At 41.5% G+C, this 24,740-nt stretch overlaps 1 protein-coding gene across 1 annotated transcript in view; it reads right to left on the bottom strand.

Annotated features, from left to right (window-relative positions):
• The window catches only part of ZC3H7B (zinc finger CCCH-type containing 7B), a 224,609-nt gene that overhangs the window by 133,749 nt on the left and 66,120 nt on the right, over window positions 1-24,740 (bottom strand). The window lies entirely within an intron of this gene.

The following is a 24,740-nucleotide window of genomic DNA, read 5'->3' as shown; positions in this document are numbered from 1 at the left end:
CTGTGTAAAAAAGGAAGACAGAGTAAACTTACTCAGGCTTTCTAAACCAGGGCAGCAACATATTAGGAAAATGCAGCAAGGCCCACTTTACAAGTTCCTAACTGCTTTAAAGCTACCACAGCCCTGCTGAAGAGAATAAAGTGGAGTACAGCTATACCCAAATTGTGATGGAAGATCAGAGCAATCCTGCCATCTTAAAAATAAAAAAAATCTTGATAGAAGAATCTTAATCAGGACACCTAATTACTTCACCTCCTCCTTGCACGAGAGGCAAAGAGAATGACTGGGTTTTGTGGGAAGGGATACTTAACAGCTCTGCTGTGGTGCTCTTTGCCTCCTCCTGCTGGCCAGGAGTGATATTCCCAACAGTAATTGAGGATGATCTGTGGACTCACCGTGTCATAAGAAAGAAAAAGGTATTATACTCTCGGACAGAGGGCAGAAAACGTGGGTGGAAATATTGGTGAGGAAGGGTCTTCCTGTTACTTTATATGAGCCCTTAATAGATATATAATTGCACAAATAACAATAGCTAACCTTGCAAACACCCTGGGTAACATCTAGGGACCAAATGGGTTGCAGCTTCTGACAGGAATTACAAGCTAAAACCCTGAATACTAATCTGCTCCTTTATTGCTGGGAGGTGATTTATCTAGCCCGGGCTCTACCTATGAACCGTTACAGAGATCCTTTGTCTAGAAAACATTATGTTTATTCTTCTAGAAATTAAAGAATTTAAAATGACTTTGAGAATAACGGATTTGTGGCAAGCTCTTTATCCCCTCAATAGGGACTATACATGTTAATCTAAATCCTCCTACACCTTATCTAGGATAGACTATTTTCTGACCTAGCCCTCTTTGAATTCCAGTATCTCCCTGATGGGCATCTCTCAGGTGACACTCTCAGGTCATGTCCCCACTTGGTTGTTTCTTCAACCAACCCCACAAGGACCGCCACAAAGGGCCTGGTGAATCTCGACAAATTCAAGTCATATTAAATTCCAACAGGGCCTTAAGACGCAATAGGCGTAATATACAGCAAAGACACAATATGGGTCTTTTTTTGGCATGCGTCAAAGGCGGTCATGTGGGGCCAGATCAGCTCATTCACTTACCATAATAATAAAAGTCGTATACATAACTCCACTTAGTTTATAGTACGGTTGACAGAGGCTTATAACGCATATCTAATGACTGACTGCAGCTATCAGACAACTATATTATGCCCAGAAACAAGAATGTGACACATTTCACCATCAGGAGGTTATGTTTAATGCACATAGACAGGGGCCCTTTTACCAATATGGTAATAAAGCAGGAACATTTTCAGCCAAAGCGGTTAAAATGAACACACCAAAATCCATAATTACAACTATCAGTCGGAGAGAGGTTTTAATACAGACTCGGCAGATATTTCTTCAGAGTTTGCGGGTTATTTCACTGTATAAAAAAAACCCAACCGCATTATGAACAACCGGCCATGCAAAGCCTGGTGGATAGTTGGCAAACTATCAGAGGAATACAACATTAAGTTAAGACAGAGCCTTCAAAAAAAGTTTTTCAAAGGTTGAGGTAAAGAGCACGTTAAAGCTAAAGTTGTTTTTATTCTGTACGCATTAAAGTTGCTATTAAAATTCAGCTAACGATTGCTTTTGTGTTTCAGCCTAGCATTGTGGTATTCCATTAGCTTCCCTAAGCACCATTATCTAGCTCCCAGCTTAATTTTAATCTCAGTCCTTAGTTGTGCGGAGTGTTTTCCCCCAATATACCTTTAGTTTACATAACTAATCCTGAACTCCCTCAGGTTAACTTATCTATTGTGCCTACTTTACAATGTTCTCCCTAGCATGTACACAACCTGCCTCACACAGCCTTTCTTCTACGCAATCCCTTGCCACGCAGATATAAATTCAGAGACAAGAAAATATGTGATCCTATTGTCCCTTAGAACTCTCTCTGCACCCCCCTCATTGTTACACAACTACGTGTCTTAGCGGCGCAGTCTGCTCTAATGATCCTCATGGGGATAACTTTAGCTGACCCAGTTACATCTCTCTTTCTAGGGCCTAACAATCTCGAATGCGAGACTTGGAATAGATTAAGTGCTATTACACAATAGATTACTGTAGTTCCCTTTGATTTTTAGTAGATACAGCCAGTTTGTTTACAAGTTGATACACGTATATTAAACCCTCGATGGGGTCTGTTTTGTATCTATATTACTATAAGTCATCTCATAAGAAATAATATTTAACTAATGGATAGGAGTCTACTAATATAATAACTATGGGTTTGAATCTGTATGTGACACCCTTAGCTGTGTCATCTATATGGTAACCACTTTTTCATCAACTCATACGAGGTTCTAGTTTTCCTCAGAGTATCTAGCCCTGTCTCCCCTAATTTGTACCCACTTAAAAACTGCATGAAAACATCCCATGTAAACCAATCCCTAGGCTTCTGGGTTTTACTCATGTTACCACTACTGTATAGACTCCTTAGGTTTATCCTTTTACACACCCTTCCCATGAACCTACAGTGATATATCTGTGTCCTCAAGTTTTATATTTACATTCTATAACTATTTGTCTGACGGTACACACTAATGACACGTGTAACCCTACCATACTGTAGACTTGTTGTCAATGTTAGCCAAGTCCCCCCTCATTAGTCTCCCTAATTAGTGCATTTTGTGTCATTTTACCATTCTTTCCAACATATACATCTAGGATATACCTCTGTCTTCCCCTCAGACCTTATTCGATCCTTTGTCATGAACGATACACAGTAATAGCTATCTCACCTCACATTTCAAAGACACATGCCCCAAGCAGACTTTCCCTGTATACCTATGCACTCATGACACTAATTAGAATTCTCCCCAAATTATGTATACTATCCTCATCTAATCTAAAATTTTTGGAAACTCAGGCTCACTATATAGCTATCTTAAAAGGCTCCGCCCCCCCTTTATTTTCCTCCCCCTTATGCAGAGCGGCTCTTGCCCGCTGAATTCCCCCTCTATACAATCTGGCCCAAGAGAGGCCAGACAAAAAGCCAACTCCCTACATTAAGCAGTTACAAGATCATAGAATACCTCTTATATCAATGTAGGGATCATTTGCTATATTATATAAAAAATCGAGGTTTCATTGTTATGTGTCCCAGTCACCCTTGTTCACTATAAACTAATCTACAATTTAAGCTCATGGTCTCAGAAGTAGTGTTATAACTCATTTTCGCAGTTATCCTCTGCAATTGAACGTGTTTTATTATATGACTATGGTTCTCATTTATAGATATACAGTAATATTGCTGTGTGAATACAGTGACAACAATTGTAACACAGAGACTTTAATATTTTAGTTCAAATTTCCTTTCTATGTGAGACATGTATATTTATACGTATCACTTATGTGCCGTGCCTGGACACATTCTCTGTTTTGTAGTTATTATTTCTTACCTCAATAAAAAAATTATTTAAAAAAAAAAAAAAAATTCAGCTAACAACTCCAGATTTGTTTGCTGCGGTATGAAGATAAAGTAAATTCTTGATGTAAAAGTTCTCATGAGACATAATTCCCCTATTTATCATTCAAAAATACGCCTAAAATTGGGCAAGTTCGACTGTAAACTTCTCCTACTCTGTTCTCACTCTCCTTGGAGATTACATGTTCTCCAAAAAAACAAAAATTTATGCTTACCTGATAAATTTATTTATTTCTTGACACGGTGAGTCCACTAATCATCATTAATTACTGTTGGGAATATTACTCCTGGCCAGCAGGAGGCAGCAAAGAGCACCACAGCAAAGCTGTTAAGTATCACTTTCCTTACCCACAACCCCCAGTTATTCGACTGAAGGAAAAGGAGAGAAGGGAAATAACACAAGGTGCAGAGGTGCCTGAGGTTTATACAAAAAAAAACTTTTTGAAAAACAGGGAGGGCCGTGGACTGTGTTAAGAAAGAAATACATTTATCAGGTAAGCATAAATTTTGTTTTCTTACTAATGACACTGTGAGTCCACTGATCATCATTAATTACTGTTGGGAATCAATACCCAAGCTAGAGGACACAGATGATACAGGAGGGACAAGATAGGTAACTTAAACAGAAGGTACCACTGCTGCAAGACCCCTTCACCCAACAGAAACCTCAGACAAGGCAAAAGTATTAAATTTATAGACTTTAGAAAAAGAAAGCAAAGAAGGCCAAGGGCCGCCTTACAAATCCATTCGACAGAGGCCTCTTTCTTGAAGGCCCAAGAAGAAAACACCAGAAAAACAACAAATAATACAAAAGACTGACGAAAGTCCTTTGTATCCTGTAGAAAAAAAACCTAATGCCCCGCACAACATCTAAGTTGTGCAACAGATATTCTTTATGAGAAGAAAGATTAAGACAGAGAGAAGGAACAACAAGCCCTTGATTAAAATCTTTGTCCGAAACAACCTTAAAGGGACAGTCTAGGCCAAAATAAACTTTCATGATTTAGATAGAGCATGTAATTTTAAACAATTTTCCAATTTACTTTTATCACCAATTTTGCTTTGTTCTCTTGGTATTCTTAGTTGAAAGCTTAACCTAGGAGGTTCATATGCTAATTTCTTAGACCTTGAAGGCCACCTCTTTCAGATTGCATTTTAACAGTTTTTCACCACTAGAGGGTGTTAGTTCACGTATTTCATATAGATAACACTGTGTTTGTGCACGTGAAGTTATCTGGGAGCCATCACTGATTGGCTAGACTGCAAGTCTGTCAAAAGAACTGAAAAAAGGGGCAGTTTGCAGAGGCTTAGATACAAGATAATCACAGAGGTTAAAAGTATATTATTATAACTGTGTTGGTTATGCAAAACTGGGGACTGGGTAATAAAGGGATTATCTATCTTTTAAAACAATAAAAATTCTGGTGTAGACTGTCCCTTTAAGAATAAAACCAAACTTAATACGAAGAACTGCCTTATCTGCCAGAAATACGAGATAAGAAAAACCACACTGCAAAGCTGAGAGTTCGAAAACCCTCCGAGCAGAAGAAATTAAACTTTCCAAAATAACAACTTAATATCTATGTAATGTATAGGCTCAAACGGAGCCTGAAGAAAAACTTTAAGAACAAGGTTAGGGCTCCAAGGGAACAACTGACTTATTGGGATGAAGGAAAGACCCCCTGAAGCAGAAGATCCTTCCTCAGCGTAAGTTTCCACAGAGGTAGAGACGACATCTCTACCAGATCCACCTACCTGATCCTGCAAGGCCACGCAGGAGTTAGGAGAAACTCAATGCTCTCTCCTACTAGTTCCAAACGATAAATCTCGCGGAAGGAGAACAAACAGAGAAGGAGGATATTAATCTGAATTTGGGAACTTTGTGTTCTGACGAGACCCCATCAGAACCAAATCAGGTAACCCCCATTCGGTAGATAACCTGGAGAACACATCCGTTTCCCAATTGTCCATTCCAGAAAAGTGGATGGCAAATGGCCAATAACTGAGAGCACTCACCAACAGAAAAAATCTAAAAATCACTTCCTATGTGACTAAAGAACTAGAGTTCCTTCCTGGAAGTTGGTGTAAGCCACAGAGACTATGTTGTCTGAGTAGAACCCAATAAAAGGGGCATAAGACAACTGAGGTCAAACCATCAGAGTATTGTAAATCGTTATCAACTCCAACAGATGAAGGGGAGAACAGACTTCTCCCAGGACCAAAGTCCCTGCATTAGAATTCGGACAGCGATCCTGCAACCTCTCACCTGATAAGCGAGCGTTCTACCATTTTGAGCTAATTCCCCGGTGGGTCTCCACAAGTCCCAGACACCTTCCCAGACCAGCAGGCTGGTGTCCGCGGCCAACAACGCCTGGGAAGGCCTCCAAAGCGTAAGTCCTGAGGCCAAAGATACTGCTAAAACCACCACGGAAAAAAGACTCTTGTCAACAGCCCCATTCACATGACTGAGCATGCAGAACTGTTGAACTCTCTAACGTAATCGGAAACTGAGTCACTGAGGCCGAACAGTGGACAGAAAAAAAAGGAGGCAAGAGGAAGGATTTTGGCCTTCCTGACCTCCGACAGAAAATACTTAATTGAAGGATCAAAAATAATTCCTAAGCAGAATACCCATGTAGCTGGGACAAGGGAGCTCTTTTCCAGTTCCACTTCCATTTGTGGACCGAAGAAAGACAACAAAAACCTCAGATGAGATGTTGTTTGTAGAAGGATGGCGCCTGAACCCATAGGATGTCCAGGAGGGATGCTACTGCAATCCCAGAACTGAATTGCGACCCAGAAAACCTTGAGAAAATTTTGGGAGCTGATGCAAAGACATGTTGGCCCACCAACTGAAAAAGTTCACCGGAAAGCAAAACTCAGAAATCTGAGATGATCCCTTTGAATGAGAAACTGAGGGTACGCATCTTCAAGGTCTAAGGCCGTTATAAACTGACCCTCCTGAACCAAGGAAGAATGGAGCGAATAGTCTCCATCTTGAAGGACGGTACTCAGAGAAACTTATTTAAACAGGTCATGTCTAAATTAGGACGAAAAGTATTTGGAACAGAATGGAAAAGAAGCTAAACCCTGTTCCTAAACTGGAACAATTCTTCCCAGGGAGGAAGATTTTGAACACATTTCAAGAACTCCTCTCTTTTTATCTGGGCTACAGATAAACTTGAGAAGAGAAATCTACTCCTGGAAAGGAGTTGATATCAATTCATAACCTTGGGATACTAAATCTACATCCCCTAGGGATCTATGAAACTCGTATCCAGACAAGAGAAAAACTGAGATAGACTGCCCCCTCCAGAATCTAATCCTGGTTCTGGGGCTAATCTTCATGCTAAATGAAAGTTAGCTGCGGTTTTCTTGAATTAATTCAAGCCTGACTGGGTATCCAAGAGGACTTGGACTGCTTCTGTTTGGAAAATAAAGGGGAAGACTTCTCCTTTACAAAAGGACCTCTGTGACGCCACAGGCCTCCTTGGTGACAACACCACCACTAGCCACAAACAATGCAGGCAGGGCCTAGGTGAGCTGAGCGGTCACTCCAGAGGGGACCTCTAAGCCAATACAGGACAAGTCTTCTCAACCTGGGAAGACTGGCTGAGTTACAAAGGAACGAAAAGCAGCAACTGAAATAAAAAATTGGCCTAACAGCCTCTCTGACATTAATCTCCACATGGAGTCCACCAAAATGGAATCAGACAAGGCGTTGCACCAAAAGGATGCCGTACTTGTCCATAAAATGTTCTTATACGAACATCTATCCTAATATAAGGATTGAAGTTCTCTTGACCAGAATATCAATGGCCCCCCTACTTTAAGCACCATGATATTTAAAGGAGACAGCTTGTTACAAACAGGAGAAGGGGAAAAGGGATCCTTGACTTCTCCCATACCTGAGAAAATTCTCCTAACACGGTCGAGAACAAGAACATTTTTACAAATAAATCCTAGTATATAAAATTCACTAGAAACATGAGGATTAACAACGACAGGAGAGTCGAAGTTTACCAAGTAGCCAACACTTCCTAAATAAAAAGGAGTTCAGGATTGATTTTGAAAAGAACTACTTCAGCACCAGATGAAGGAATTATGCTGTCCGAAACGGAGATTTAATCCTCAGATGCTACCGACTATCCTCCTTATCTAGACTATAAGGAAGGCAATATGATAGTAGCAAGCGGAGCTATCTGGATAATTAAATTTCCTCTAGCGATTTCCCTTTAAGAAAGAAAAAGCAGATAATGCCACAGCACCTCCTTTCCGTTCAAGCTTAAATCTGAAGTAAACAACTTCAACCTCAGATGAAGGAATTATACTGTCCAGGTCTGAGATTTAACCCTCAGAACTATCGAATTCTCCACTCCAGCCTATGAGAGGGACCTGTGTAGCCAAACGTGGAACAGAAACCCTCAAATTCTGAATTATAAAAGTCCTCTTGCACTTTCCCTTCAAAAAGGAAAAACAGACCAAGCCGCAGATGCCGTAGAGGATACCTGAACTCAAATTCTGAATGCAAAACACTCCTCCTGGAGATTGAGAGGAACCGCAGGGCACTTTATGTGACGCCATTAAGGCTTGGGATATAAAAGGAGAAAAATTGTTGCATAGTCAAAAACAGTATCATCCTAAGAGACATGAGCTCACCTAAAAGTCATGCAGCACAATTATGACGAGCAAAAAATGCTACAGGACATAACAGTCCAGAATAATCCTGAGTCACCCACATCCTGGTATTTAATATTTATATAACAGTGGGGAGGGTATGAGACACATCAGGAGAAACATATATTGAGGAATGGAAACAATGCCCCTAAACATAGGTTTGAAAGAAAACAAACCTATAATTAAAAGAATATTACCACTAACATTAGTGGACAAAACTTCATGAGTGAGTAGTATACAAAGCTTGGTAATAATTTTAGATTGAACAACATTTGTAAAATCTATAACGCTTTCTGACTGTCACCAAAATATATTAGGACCGTATAAGTCAGCACCCAGTAACTAACGAATATAAACCAGAGCTCCGTAGCACGACACATACACACATCTACGGATATATAGCTCTGTTGCAACGGAGAAACAAAAGGAGGGCGTGTCACATGCTGTGTTTAGAACATCGCTCCATACTGAAGCAAATGGCGCTTATCCGTCATACTGAGGGAAGAAGAGGGCGGGAGCAATCATAGCCCACAGAAAAAGCGCGCAACTAAAGTTAACTGCGCATTTCACACTGTCAGCAACACTCGCTAAAAATCTTACACTCTCCCGCTTAATCGCTTCTTCCCCTTATTCGTATACCTTGTCTAGAATAATAAAAAAACAGATGTGCCGTTCTTTAAGAAAGCTCTCAATAAAAAAGCATTAATAACTGTCAGAACCTCTAGGACTCTGATGAATATGCTAGGAGACTGTCCAGATACTGCAAAAGCGCTCTGTGCTGTATCAGCTATTAGAATTATCAGAGGAACAATGTACCTCTATCTAAGCATAGCCTAAAAATCATGCACATTAAAAAATAAATGTTGAGCTAAAGTCAGGGATACTTCCAAAAAGTATTAAACCCTAGTCTCCTAAAGTCAAAATAAGTGCCTGCGTCCTGCCTATGATATCCTGTCTCAGGATATATATGTAGCAAAACAGGGGAGGTAAGAGAACCTCAAAGGTTGGGTTTATTAAGCACTCATTCCTACTAATAGTAACTAAAAAATTGAATTTTTAATAATAATTTTTTTAAAAAATTGACGCTTAATCAATATAATAATGTACCCAAAGAACTACTGAGCCACATTATCCCCCTGTTTCCTGGCCGATAACAGCTCCCTCGGCTTCAGGTGACAGCGATAACAGACAGCTACAGTAAAACCAATATGTGTGCACCGTGGTGCTACAATTTACACAAACGCGTTTCGGCTGTAATATCAGCCTTTTTCAATGTGGCAGGAAAAACCGAGGCCCGGGTGCCACCCCTTTAAAAAGCACTTTACTTCCAACTCAGGAACCAATCATATCATGTAATGCGGGACCAACCACGTGAATCTCCAATCATGGCCGTTTGCGTCCTAACAGTTAGAGGTGTGTGAGCAAGGTATAATCCAATTGGTTATCAAACATCCATGGGAACGATGACATTTCATTTATTGTTCTATTTACGATTGCTACTGATGAGACAAATGTCTACAAATCAACTAATCCTAATATGAATTTTAAACTCAGAAAAGAAGTATATAACAATCGCCTATGATCTGTCTGATCATGTACTATATAACCCGTATTATTCACATTCCAGTATGTAAGTGGATGTAAACCATGTAAATGGTTTCAAGATCGCCATACCGTAAAAACGTCCCTTATATTAGTATAAATATTTGCACTAGCTAGTATTATCACAATATTTTATTTTATTATATCCGCCAGTCCATCATGTTGTGAATTGAAACTGAGGGTAAGGATACATATGTCCCAGAATAATGCAGTAGAAAACCTTTAAAAATTGCATGTCCCCCCAAACATAGAAGACCAAGCACCGGCTGGAGGACAGCTCACCCGGCATGAATGGATGCCACTCCTCACAGAGACCTGTGAAACAAAGAAAGACTAGAGTAAACCTACTCAGGCTTTCTATACCAGGGAAGCAACATGTTAGGAAAACTCAGCAAGGCACACCTCACAAGTTCCTAACTGCTTTAAAGCCACCACTGCCCTACTGAAGAGACTAACGTGGAGTATGGCTAGATCCAGACTACAATGAAAGATCAGAGCAAGCCTGCTCTGACTTCAAAACAAAAAATGTAATTACCCAATTACTTCACCTCCTCCTTGCACAAGAGGCAAAGAGAATGACTGGGGGTTGTGGGTAAGGGAAGTGATACTTAACAGCTTTGCTGTGGTGCTCTTTGCCTCCTCCTACTGGCCAGGAGTGATATTCCCAACAGTAATTCTCCTACTTACAAATTTATCGTTTATATTCTCCTGTGGAGGACTGAAAGTTCTCCTGCAAGTTCCTGCATTAAAGTTCTCCATAGCCACAGTGGAGAACAGCATTAGAAATCTATTCTCTACCAGTTGTAAAAGCAGTTACACACAAAAAAGGGCTCTACAAGGTGCAAAAATTATCTATAACAAAGCACAATAATAATGGTTATTGGAGTGCAATAATAAATTTATGATGGAGTGAAAAAAAATATATAATGGAGCGCCAAAATAATATATAACAGAGCACAAAAATTATATCTATTGAGGCATAAAAATAAGATATAAAAAAGCGCTAAAATTGAAGCACAAAAACAATGAAAATGTAGATCTATTTTCTTATATGAAAGTTTGCTGAAGAGGGGTGTTAACAAGCTACTAGGAAGGATGTATAAAGATTTCTATTGGTTTATATATGATTGACATGGAGAATAGTTGCTTATTTTTAGTGATAAATAAGGAGAAGATAGTAATCTGACTGGAGAAATGTATCATTAGTTCTCCTCAGATCTTCTATGGAGAAAAAACTAAATTTATGCTTACCTGATAAATTTATTTATTTCTTGACACAGTGAGTCCACCGATCATCTAATTACTATTGGGAATATCACTCCTGCCCAGCAGTAGGTGGCAAAGAGCACCACAGCAAAGCTGTTAAATATCACCTCCCTTCCCTCCAACCCCAGTCATTCGACCGAAGCAAAAGAAAGGAAGCAACAAGGTGCAGAGGTGTCTGAAGTTTATAACAAAAAAAACCCTGTCCTTAAGAAAACAGGGCGGGCCGTGGACTCACCGTGTCAAGAAATAAATACATTTATCAGGTAAGTATAAATTTTGTTTTCTTTCTAATGACATGGTGAATCCACGGATCATCTAATTACTATTGGGAATCGATACCCAAGCTAGAGGACACAGATGATAAGGGAGGGACAAGACAGGGAACCTAAACGGAAGGCACCACTGCTTGAAGAACCTTTCTCTCAAAAAGAAGCCTCAGCCGAGGCAAAAGTATCAAATTTATAGAATTTAGAAAAAGTGTGAAGAGAGGACCAAGTTGCAGCCTTGCAAATCTGTTCCACAGAAGCTTCATTTTTGAAAGCCCAGCAAGAGGAAACAGCCCTCGTAGAATGAGCCGTAACGCTTTCAGGAGGCTGCTGTCCAGCAGTTTCATAGGCTAAGCAAATGATACTCTCCAGCCACAAAGAAAGAGAAGTAGCCATAGCTTTCTGCCCCTTACATTTTCCAGAGAAAACCACAAACAGAGCAGAAGACTGACGAAAATCCTTAGTCGCCTGTAAATAGAATTTCAATGCACGCACCATGTCCAGATTCTGCAGCAGATGTTCCTTCTGAGAAGAAGGGTTAGGACACAAGGAAGGAACAACAATCTCCTGATTAATGTTCCGATCTGAAACCACTTTAGGGAGAAACCCTAACTACCTTATCCGAATGAAAAACAGAATTTATGCTTACCTGATAAATTACTTTCTCTTGTGGTGTATCCAGTCCACGGATTCATCCTTTACTTGTGGGATATTCTCCTTCCCTACAGTAAGTGGCAAAGAGAGCACACAGCAGAGCTGTCCATATAGCTCCCCCTCTAGCTCCACCCCCCAGTAATTCGACCAAAGGTTAGGAATAAAAAGGAGAAACCATAGGGTGCAGTGGTGACTGTAGTTTAAACAAAAAATTTTACCTGACTTAATTGCCAGGGCGGGCCGTGGACTGGATACACCACAAGAGAAAGTAATTTATCAGGTAAGCATAAATTCTGTTTTCTCTTGTAAGGTGTATCCAGTCCACGGATTCATCCTTACTTGTGGGATACCAATACCAAAGCTTTAGGACACGGATGAAGGGAGGGAACAAGACAGGTACCTTAAACGGAAGGCACCACTGCTTGCAAAACCTTTCTCCCAAAAATAGCCTCCGAAGAAGCAAAAGTATAGAATTTGTAAAATTTGGAAAAAGTATGCAGTGAAGACCAAATCGCTGCCTTACAAATCTGTTCAACAGAAGCCTCATTTTTAAAAGCCCATGTGGAAGCCACTGCTCTGGTAGAATGAGCAGTAATAGTTTCAGGAGGCTGCTGGCCAGCAGTCTCATAGACCAAACGGATGATGCTTTTCAGCCAAAAGGAAAGAGAGGTAGCAGTCGCTTTCTGACCTCTCCTCTTACCAGAATAGATAACAAACAAGGAAGATGTTTGTCTGAAATCCTTAGTTGCTTGTAAATAGAACTTTAAAGCACGAACTACATCAAGATTGTGTAACAGACGTTCCTTCTTCGAAGAAGGATTAGGACACAGAGAAGGAACAACTATTTCCTGGTTAATATTCTTGTTAGAAACAACTTTAGGAAGAAAACCAGGTTTGGTACGCAAAACTACCTTATCCGCGTGGAACACCAGGTAAGGTGAATCACACTGTAAGGCAGATAATTCTGAGACTCTTCGAGCAGAAGAGATAGCTACCAAAAACAAAACTTTCCAAGAAAACAACTTAATATCTATGGAATGTAAAGGTTCAAACGGAACCCCTTGAAGAACTGAAAGAACTAGATTTAGACTCCATGGCGGAGCCACAGATTTATAGACAGGCTTGATTCTGACTAAAGCCTGAGCAAACGCTTGAACGTCTGGTACCTCTGCCAGACGCTTGTGTAAAAGGATAGATAGAGCAGATATCTGTCCTTTTAAGGAACTAGCTGACAATCCTTTCTCCAATCCTTCTTGGAGGAAAGACAATATCCTGGGAATCCTAATCTTACTCCATGAGTAACCCTTGGATTCACACCAACAAAGATATTTCCGCCATATCTTATGGTAGATTTTCCTGGTGACAGGCTTTCTAGCCTGAATCAGAGTATCTATAACTGACTCAGAGAAACCACGCTTTGATAGAATTAAGCGTTCAATCTCCAAGCAGTCAGACGCAGAGAAATTAGATTTGGATGCTTGAACGGACCCTGTATTAGAAGATCCTGCCTCATTGGCAGTGTCCATGGTGGGACAGATGACATGTCCACTAGGTCTGCATACCAAGTCCTGCGTGGCCACGAAGGCGCTATCAGAATCACCGAAGCCTTCTCCTGCTTGATTCTGGCGACCAGACGAGGGAGAAGGGGAAACGGTGAAAAAACATAAGCCAGATTGAAGGACCAAGGCGCTGCGCATCTATCAATACCGCCTTGGGATCCCGGGACCTGGACCCGTAGAGAGGAAGTTTGGTGTTCTGACGGGACGCCATCAGATCCAACTCTGGAGTGCCCCATAGCTGAGTCAGCTGGGCAAATACCTCCGGGTGGAGTTCCCACTCCCCCGGGTGAAAAGTCTGACGACTTAGGAAATCCGCCTCCCAGTTGTCTACTCCTGGGATGTGAATTGCTGAGAGATGTCAGGAGTGATCCTCCGCCCACCTGATTAATTTTGGTTACTTCATCGCTAGGGAACTCTTTGTTCCCCCCTGATTGACGTAAGCTACAGTCGTGATGTTGTCCGACTGAAATCTGATGAATTTGGCCACAGCTAGTTGAGGCCATGCCTGAAGAGCGTTGAATATCGCCCTCAGTTCCAGAATGTTCATCGGGAGAAGAGTTTCTTCCCGAGACCATAAGCCCTGAGCTTTCAGGGAGTCCCAGACCGCACCCCAGCCTAACAGACTGGCGTCGGTCGTTACAATGATCCACTCTGGCCTGCGGAAACATATTCCCTGAGACAGGTGATCCTGAGACAACCACCAGAGAAGAGAATCTCTGGTCTCCTGGTCCAACTGAATTTGAGGAGACAAATCTGCATAATCCCCATTCCACTGTTTGAGCATGCATAGTTGCAGTGGTCTGAGGTGTATCCAAGCAAAAGGGACTATGTCCATTGCTGCTACCATTAATCCGATTGTCTCCATGCACTGAGCTACAGATGGCCGGGGAATGGAATGAAGAGCTCGGCAAGTAGTTAAGAGTTTTAATTTTCTGACCTCCGTCAGAAATATTTTCATTTCTACCGAGTCTATCAGAGTCCCTAGGAAGGGAACCCTTGTGAGAGGGGAAAGAGAACTCTTTTTTGATGTTCACCTTCCACCCATGAGACCTCAGAAAGGCCAATACAATCTCCGTGTGAGACTTGGCTCTTTGGAAAGACAGCGCCTGAATTAAGATGTCGTCTAGGTAAGGCGCCACTGCTATGCCCCGCGGTCTTAGAACCGCCAAGAGGGACCCTAGCACCTTTGTGAAAATTCTTGGAGCAGTGGCTAAGCCGAAGGGAAGAGCCACAAACTGGTAATGCTTGTCCAGAAAAGCGAACCTGAGAATCTGTAAATATAGGAGCCTGCTGTCACTAGATCATTTTTTATATATGGCACAAGAAATCTAAAACTTAAAGTCCTGCAATTTTGTCTATCTAGAAATTCTTCTGGCTAAAAAACTCTGTTGTGGATAAATAATAGCCCCTCCCCTTTTCCTCCTCGTTGGCTTCTATAGAATCTCAACTATGAAAGGAACAAGCAGATGTGAAAGCAGAATTAAAACAAATTGTAATGAAGTGGGAACCATACCTTTTAAGCTTACCCAGTGGTATGTGCAAAAGAGTTTTGCCCCCATTTCATAACAGCACATTTATTATGACAGAATATCTTCATGTGAAATAATGTACGGACACATAAAGAATCAATATCTAGAGGTAAGGAGTGGCCTACGATGTACAAATCTCATTTTTCTCTCTCTGCAGAGTGGCTATTAAAAACGATACACAACCTCCCTGTTTTATTATTTTTGTTTGTGTGATTTTTCTGTGTATTGTATTTTGTGTTTTACTTCTAATATTACAAAACTTAGTACGTTTATACTCTGTATTTTTGGTACTTTCTTAGTAGAAATGGCAAAGAACTGCACACTGTATATTTAGCTTATGACTTCTGACTATGAAGGATCGATGTGTATTTCCTGTGTGCTTCTTAAAGTGAAGGTAAACTTTAGTGAATGATAGCCCGTTTTTTAAAAATACTATTAAAAACAGGGGCACTTTCATTCATCAAAGTTTACAAAGCAGCCGTTTTGATTAAAAACTTACCTTTGCTTCTTTTCACAGCTACAGCAGCTTCCCCCTCCTGGAAATCCTCTCTTCACACATCAGCAATGACTAATCCGGCTTCCTCCAATCACGGCTTCCCCCCCCAGGGTGGTTATTGCCTGAGGCCATGCTGTGATTAGAGGAAGCCGGATTAGTCATTGCTGACGTGTGAATAGAGGATCTCTAGGTGGGGGAAGATGCTCTGGCTGTGAAAAGAAAAAAAGTTAAGTTTTTAATCAAAACGGCAGATTTGTAAACTTTGATGAATGAAAGCGCCCGTTTTTATTAGTATTTTTAAAAACGGGCTTTCATTCATCAAAGTTTACCTTCACTTTAAATAAAGAAATATATATATATATATATATATATATATAAAAAGTAAATAAACTTTCATCATGAGTCAGATAAAGCCTGCACACTTTCTGAGTTACCCAGCTCCTACTGAGCATGTGTAGCAGTTCAGAGCGTATGTGTCTGATTCGTTGAAGGCATGGTACCAGGGGAAGGGAAACGGAAGCAAATTTTCAAATTAGTTAGAAGCAAAAAAGAAAATTTATGCTTACCTGATAAATTTGTTTCTTTTTAGACACGATGAGTCCATGGATCATCATCCTTACTTGTGGGATATTCACCTCCTGGTCAGAAGGAGGAGGCAAAGAGCACCACAGCAGAGCTGTTAAATAGCTCCTCCCTTCCCTCCCACTCCAGTCATTTGACCGAAGTTAGGAAGATAAAGGAAAAGCCAAGGGTGCAGAGGTGTCTGAAGTTTACAAAAATTAACAACCTGTCTTAAAATAACAAGGCGGGCAGTGGACACATTGTGTCTAAAAAGAAACAAATTTATCAGGTAAGCATACATTTTCTTTTCTTTTTAAAGAAACAATGAGTCCACGGATCATCATCCTTACTTGTGGGATACAATACCAAAGCTAGAGTACACGAATGATAAGGGATGGACAAGACAGGGAACCTAAACGGAAGGCACCACTGCTTGAAGAACCTTTCTACCAAAAGCAGCCTCAGCCGAGGCAAAGGTATCAAATTTATAAAATTTAGAAAAAGTGTGAAGAGAAGACCAAGTTGCAGCCTTGCAAATCTGTTCTACAGAAGCTTCATTTTTGAATGCTTATGAGGAAGCAACAGCCCTAGTGGAATGAGCCGTAACTCTTTCAGGAGGCTGCTGTGCAGCAGTCTCATATGCAAAACGGATGATACTCTTCAGCCAAAAAGAAAGAGGTAGCCATAGCTTTCTGACCCTTACGTTTTCCAGAGAAAATTATAAACGGAGAAGAAGACTGACGAAAGTCCTTAGTCGCTTGTAAGTAAAAATTTTAACGCACGGACTACGTCCAAATTGTGCAGAAGACGTTCCTTCTGAGAAGTATTAGGACACAAGGAAGGAACAACAATCTCCTGATTAATGTTCCTGTCTGAAACAACCTTAGGAAGGAATCCTAGTTTAGTACGTAAAACTACCTTATCTGAATGGAAAATAAGGTAAGGCGAATTGTATTGCAACGCTGAAAGCTCAGACACTCTTCGAGCTGAAGAAATAGCAACAAGAAATAAAACTTTCCAGGGGATTTCCGGGCGGCGGCCATCTTACTGGTCGCACTGAGCTTCAGCTCCTGACTTATTTATCATTTCTATCCAGATTCAGATTGAAACCTAAGTGTTAGGTCTGCTAAATTGGTGGAGAAGCGTGACTGAAGACACCCTGACCCAAAGGATAGGGTTTTGGACCGTGGTGTGGCCACCTAGCCCTCAGTACCGGACTTTTTTATCTGAGGCCTTCCCCTATCTTTGAAGCCTCACTTATCCTCAAAATTGCTGCGCCACTGTTAAGCTGCCAGCACTCTACGATGCAAGCTATTTTATAGTCTACCACATATCGAGTTAGAAAGAACAAGCTACTCGTATATAAATTCAGAATGGATAGTGGAGAAGAATCATTAGTAGCTATTATCGCTGGACTCTTAGAAATTCAACTCCAATGCATCTCTGAACATCTCGCCAGAAACTGGGATAGTGTTTGTACCCCTGAGCCTATACCAACTACATCAAAGACGCCAGAAACTGTGCTCACATGGGGAAAGGAAATAAACTACGAAAAACACAGCTACCTGGAAGTAACATCTGCTACTCATCTTGACTCCGGGCTCCGGAGTGAACACGGAGCTGTACCTGACAATAGCGCTCGGAATGAGAGCTCAAAAATCAGTGCTCTACTTTGTCACATTTCAAGGGCTGCCTAAAGAGACCCGTAGGTCGGAATTCGGCAACTCTGATCCCACTTTGCCTTCCGTGGTTCCTCAGAACCCTTTTGTCGGCAATAAAGTAGAAGGTGGCGGTAATTTGGAGCTCCGACACATACTGCCCACTGAATCCTTAACTCTTCGGGAATGGAAGGGGAAACCCCAGCAGGGTAAAGATCGTGATCCGAGTGTATTCTACAACTTAAATGGGGCCACTTATACAGCCGTGCAGCCTTACGGCAGAGACCTGACCCCAACTGAGCCTGCTTATGCTGCGGAGAAGATTTACAGAGTGATTTTTCCCGTCTCGGCACAGGTGAACTGGGACCCTGGGGGATCTGGAGCCTTCAGCAGTTTGTACAGAGGGGTTGCAGCTTCGCCGTTGGAGCTGGACCACGAGCTGGGATTGATCTGCAGGCAGAGTCCGTTCTGTGATACCGGTGTGGGGTAAGGTGCTATACCCCAAATATGCGTCTTTTTAGCAGCTGGGAGGTCTGTGAGAACCATTTGATTTGCCTCCCAGTATCGTTTGGAACTGAGCAAATGCAACGATTATACAACAGGCCTTGGGCAATCTATATTATACTTCAGGCTCCGATGTCTCCTTTATAACCATTAATTTACTACAGAGACGTTTCATACACTATAAACTTTAGCATATGGAGCCAATAAGTACAAGTACCAGTATGAGTTTATATCATATAAGAATTTTATTATATAGAGCTGCTGTTTTGTTCAGGACTTCATTTTGAATACGTTAGGGAGGCAGTTTGCCTGGGATAATCTTTAGTGCACCATACATTTTTTTTTATATTCTCTTGGGTCTGTTTCCGTGAACTATGTAATATGATGTTGAGTATGGATCTAAGTGTGAAAGTCCCTTTTGCACTCACAACATGCCTGTTACTCATTCTATGTATAGAGTGATACTGACTCTCTGCTGCAAATGTTTTCCTGCATTTTGGCGCTCATGTTTCTAGAATTTACTATGCTAGTATCCCTGGGTTTTTTTGGGTTTTTTTTTTTCACTTTAGGGGAATATATGTTCTATTTTGTGTGTTTTACTTAGAGAAATGTAACTCTATACATGGTTTTAGATATCTGCTTACGAGTGCTCATAAATGGGCCCCAAGACCATTAAGATTCTCCCCCTCTACTTCGACAGTATACAATTGATACCTCAAGCATTCCCTATCACTAATACTCTAAAGTGTATAATCTCCTTTTCAATTCCCTAGACTTGCTGCCATTTTATCCACCTTATTTTAAAATAGATCCCTCAGTTGGTAGTTAGTTTTTGGATGCTTGCCTATTAATTCCCCTAAGATATGTATTGCATCTTCCTTTACTTATAGCTATTTGCAATGACATCCTACAAGTATATGAATCCTTTTCTCCTTTATAAAAACCGAGGTTTTCACAAGGGGACCCAAAAGCGGTCTCCTCACTTCATTACACCTTCTTCTATATATGGTAACTTTAAACATTTGAGGCCCAAGAGTGGCCTTATAAGATCAATTTGGAAGGTTTCCCTGTGTCCAGGCACTTTGAATTAATGCTACTATCATTATCAGTTGATTGTTTCTTTCCTAAGCTGCACAGTTAACAAGATACTAGGTTGGAATGTATACTCTGCTTTTTGTGTTGTATCGCAACTTGCTCTGTATATTTGTTTACTGTTTTGTAAGCCTGATTTCATTACCTCAATAAAAAAAAAAAAAAAAAAAAAAAGAAATAAAACTTTCCAAGATAACAACTTAAAGGGACAGTCTAGTCAAAATTAAACTTTCATGATTCAGATAGGGCATGCAATTTTAAACAACTTTCCAATTTACTTCTATTATCTAATTTGCTCAATTCTTTAGATATCCTTTGTTGAAGAAATATCAATGCACATGTGTGAACCAATCACACAAGGCCTCTAGGTGCAGCAACCAATCAGCAGCTACTTAGCATATCTAGATATGCTTTTCAGCAAGTGATATCAAGAGAATGAAGCAAATTAGATATTAGAAGTAAATTAGAAAGTTGTTTAAAATGACATGCTCTTTCTAAATCACGAAAGAAAAAAATTGGCTCTCATGTCCCATTAACATCTAAGGAATGCATAGGCTCAAATGGAGCCGCTTGAAGAACTTTAAGAACTAAATTCAGACTCCATGGAGGAGTAACTGGTTTGAACACAGGCCTGATCCTAACCAAGGCCTGACAAAAAGATTGAACATCTGGGACATCTGCCAGACGTTTGTGTAACAAAATAGATAAGGCAGAGATCTGACCCTTTAGGAAACTTGTCGATAAACCCTTCTCCAAACCTTCTTGGAGAAAAGACAAAATTCTTGGAATCCTAACTCTACTCCATGAGTAGCCCTTGGATTCACACCAATAGAGATATTTACGCCATATCTTATGGTAAATCTTTCTAGTTACAGGCTTACACGCCTGAATCAAGGTCTCTATGACCGAATCAGAAAAACCCCGCTTGGAGAGGATTAAGCGTTCAATCTCCAAGCAGTCAGCTTCAGAGAAACTAGATTTGGGTGAAGGAAGGGCCCTTGAATGAGAAGATCCTTCCTCAATGGAAGTCTCCAAGGTGGCAGGGATGACATGTCAACTAGATCGGCATACCAAATCCTGCGAGGCCACGCAGGGGCAATTAGGATCACTGATGCCTTCTCCTGTTTGATTCAAGCAATGACCCGAGGAAGAAGTGCAAACGGGGGGAAATAGATATGCTAGGCTGACCAAGGAACTGCCAGAGCATCTATCAGTTCCGCCTGGGGATCCCTGGACCTCGACCCGTATCTCGGGAGCTTGGTATTCTGACGAGATGCCATGAGATCTAACTCCGGCCGACCCCATTTGATAATCAGGTTGGAGAATACTTCCGAATGGAATTCCCACTCTCTCGGATGAAAAGTTTGCCTGCTCAGAAAGTCCGCCTTCCAGTGTCCACCCCTGGGATGTGGATCGCTGACAGATGGCAAGAATGGGCCTCCGCCCACCGGATTATCTTGGCTACCTAGGTCATCGGTAAGGAACTCCTCGTTCCTCCCTGATGATTGATGTAAGCCACTGTCGTTATGTTGTCCGACTGGAATCTGATAAACTGGGCTGAAGCCAACTGAGGCCAGGCCAGAAGAGCATTGAAGATCGCTCTTAGTTCCAGGATGTTTATCGGAAGAACAGACTCTGCCTGAGTCCATACTCCCTGAGCCTTTAGGGAACCTCAGACAGCTCCCCATCCTAAAAGGCTGGCGTCTGTTGTCACAATCACCCAGGAAGGTCTGCGAAAGCAGGTCCCCTGGGATAGATGATCCAGAGACAACCACCATTGAAGAGAGTCCCTTGTCTCCTTTTCCAGTGTTATTCGAGGAGACAAATCTGCATAATCTCCATTCCACTGCCTGAGCATGTTTAACTGCAGAGGCCTTAGGTGAAACCGGGCAAACGGTATGATGTCCATTGCCGCCACTATCAGTCCGATTACTTCCATGCACTGAGCCACTGACGGCCGAGGGTTGGACTGAAGGGCTCGACAGGTATCTAGAATCTTCGATTTTCTGACCTCTGTCAGAAAAATCCTCATAGATATAGAATCGATTAGAGTTCCCAAGAAAGTCACCCTTGTCTTCGGGATTAAGCAACTCTTTTCCAGATTTACCTTCCACCCGTGAGTTCTCAGGAAGGATAGCACAATGTGGGTATGAGACCTTGCTTGTTGACAAGATGGTGCCTGGATTAGAATATCGTCCAGATAAGGCACCACCGCAATGCCCCGCGGTCTTAGAACTGCCAGCAGAGACCCCAGAACCTTTGTGTAAATTCTGGGTGCCGTGGCCAGTCCGAAAGGAAGAGCCACGAATTGAAAATGTTTGTCCAGAAAGGCAAACCTTAGGAACTTGTGATGATCTCTGTGGATAGGAACATGTAGATATGCATCCTTTAAGTCCACTATCGTCATAAATTGACCCTCCTGGATCAATGTAAGAATGGTACGGATAGTTTCCATCTTGAAAGATGGAACTCTGAGAAACTTGTTTAGACTTTTGAGGTCTAAGATAGGTCTGAAAGTTCCCTCCTTTTTGGGAACTACAAACAGATTTAAATAAAAACCCTGCCCGTGTTCCTGTACAGGAACGGGAAAAATTACTCCCAGGGAGGAGAGGTCTCTTACACAATGCAAGAACGCCTCTTTTTTTATCTGGTCTGCAGATAATCTTGAAAGAAGAAATCTTCCTCGGGGAGGAAATTTTTTAACTCCAGTTTATATCCCTGAGACACTATTTCTATAGCCCAGGGATCCTGAACGTCCCGTAACCAAGCCTGAACGAAAAAAGAAAGTCTGCCCCCTACTAGATCCGGTCCCGGATTGGGGGCAAACCCTTCATGCTGACTTGGATTCAGCAACAGGTTTCTTGGATTGTTTACCCTTGTTCCAAGACTGGTTGGGTCTCCAAGTAGGCTTAGACTGTGAATAGTTTCCTTCCTGTTTAGAGGAGGAAGAGAAGGAATTGCCCTTGAAATTTCGAAAGGAACGAAAAATTACTTTGTCGTCCTTTTTGTTTACTTCTCTTATCTTGAGGAAGGAGATGACCCTTACCTCCCATGATATCCAAGATAATTTCCTTCAGGCCAGGTCCAAACAAGGTCTTTCCCTTGTAAGGAATTGCTAGAAGCTTAGACTTAGATGATACGTCCGCAAACCAAGGTTTTAACCATAAGGCTCTGCGGGCTAGGATAGAGAACCCTGAACTCTTAGCTGCCAATTTAGTAATTTGCAGAGAAGCATCCGTAATAAAAGCATTGGCTAATTTCATAGCTTTAATCCTATCTTGGATCTCCTCTAAAGAAGTCTCAGTCTTAAGAGACTCGGACAGAGCATCAAACCAATAAGCTGCCGCACTGGTGACAGTAGCAATGTACGCAGCCGGTTATAATAGCAGACCTTGGTGAACATAAATCTTTTTCAGTAGACCCTCCAACTTCTTGTCCATGGGGTCTTTAAAAGCACAACTATCCTCAATAGGAATAGTAGTTGGTTTGGCCAAGGTGGAAATAGCCCCTTCCACCTTAGGAACCGTTTGCCAAGCTTCCCTGATAGCATCAGCTATAGGAAACATCTTTTTGAAAATAGGAGGAGAGAAGCGAATACCTGGTCTCTCCCATTCCTTAGAAACAATCTCCGAAGCTCGCTTAGGAACTGGAAAAACATCTGAGTAAGAAGGAACTTCGAAATATCTGTCCAATTTACTCGATTTCTCAGGAGCGACCACTACCGTGGAATCACAGTCGTCTAAAGTAACCAAAACCCCCCTGAGTAACAGGCGGAGGTGTTCTAGTTTAAACCTGAAAGAAAGAGACAACCTCTGAATCAGTCAAAGGTAAGGAACTCCCTGAGTCTGAAATTTCGCCTTCCGATAGAACCTCTATGCCCTCCATCTCAGTTCCCTGGGAGGGTAGATCAGAGATCGCCACCATAGCATCAGAAACCTCACTGACAACATGGTTGTCTTTCCTCTTACGTTTGCCTTGTAGCATAGGAAAGGCAGACAACGCATCAGAAATTGTGTCAGACATAAGTGCAGCTATGTCTATTAAAGAAACTCCAGCAGGAGCTAGAGTAGAAGTACAGGGCACTGCTTGAGCGGGCGTTAAAGATTGGGACGCTTGGGGAGAAAGCTGCGGCATACTCTGAATCTCATCATTAGACTCCTGAGAAGCATCCGCCTTTGAAAAATTTTGTTCATGAAAATTTTTCTCTCTATAGCTTAAAGCCCTCAATACATGAGGGACAAAAAGGAACTGGAGGTTCCACATTGGCATCCAAACACATGGCACAAGTAACATTTTGCATAGCTTATAAATCGATTTTAGAGAACAAACAATAATGTAATGAGCAAAAAGAAAGTACAATTTTTAATACAAAATTTTTTTTACTGGCACTTTAAATTTTAAAACTGAACCTTTTTTACTGCATGTGGAAAAAACAGAGTTGTAAAATGAAAGCCAAATTTTAAACAGAGTACTTAGAAATCCTGAATGTATAACAGGATACTGTGCCTTTAAATTGTAAATGCAAACTATTTTCCTGCTTAAAACAAAAACGTATCACTTTTAGATGTATGAAAACGTTTTTAACCAACAATCAGACACCTCTACGCCTCAGCAGCTCTGCTGAGGCGCCTACCTGCGACTGGTCTCACTGCAATGTCCCAGTGGTGCAGAAGAAAAAGACTCTGGAGCGCTAACAACCGCTTGCTTATTCAGCCTGAAAAACCATGCGGTTCTAGAGCGATGATAAGACGTCACTGTCCTGCAAGTCTGAGAGATGATTAACCCCAAAGCTAAACCGGAACGTCTCCGGATGCCAGACTAGATGAAACTGCGCAGCGTAATCCTCTAAGGAAGTGTGAAGCGCGCAAAATGCTGGCCCGCCCATCGTGGGCGTTAACATCTACACAGCCCGACCGGCTTTATTTTCAATAAAAAAATAACGATAGTGACAAGCTTTACTCCCAGCCCCAGTGCCTGTACATAAACTGCAATAAAAAAGCACCCTCCATACATAGAGAGCCTAAAGTCCCATGTCAAAGGCTCCATTTGCCTTATATATATTAAAGGTATAATTGAAGTGCCCACTTTCTTCTGAGTCTTGTAGTTATTCCCCAGAATAAACAGTCTGCACTTACCTTAATGCTATCCGACAGCAGGACAGCCCAACAGGTTTAAGAGGTCCTCTCCCTCCTATAGCCCTGAGGAAAATGATAAGGCCTAAGTAAGTACTTGCTTAGGCCATCAGGATAAGGGCAGCATAAATGTATGGGAGGCGCAGTGAGAATTATGTCCCACAAGTTCCCATTGCTCTAAAGCCACCAAGCGCTCTACTGAAGAGACTGATATGGAACAAAGCAGCACAATCTTGTACTACTTTAAAAATAA

The sequence above is a fragment of the Bombina bombina genome, chromosome 7 (genome assembly GCF_027579735.1).
Source record: "Bombina bombina isolate aBomBom1 chromosome 7, aBomBom1.pri, whole genome shotgun sequence".
Lineage (NCBI taxonomy): Eukaryota > Metazoa > Chordata > Amphibia > Anura > Bombinatoridae > Bombina > Bombina bombina.
The sequence above is the reverse complement of the archived record's forward strand: the minus strand, read 5'-3'. Positions and strand labels throughout refer to the sequence as shown.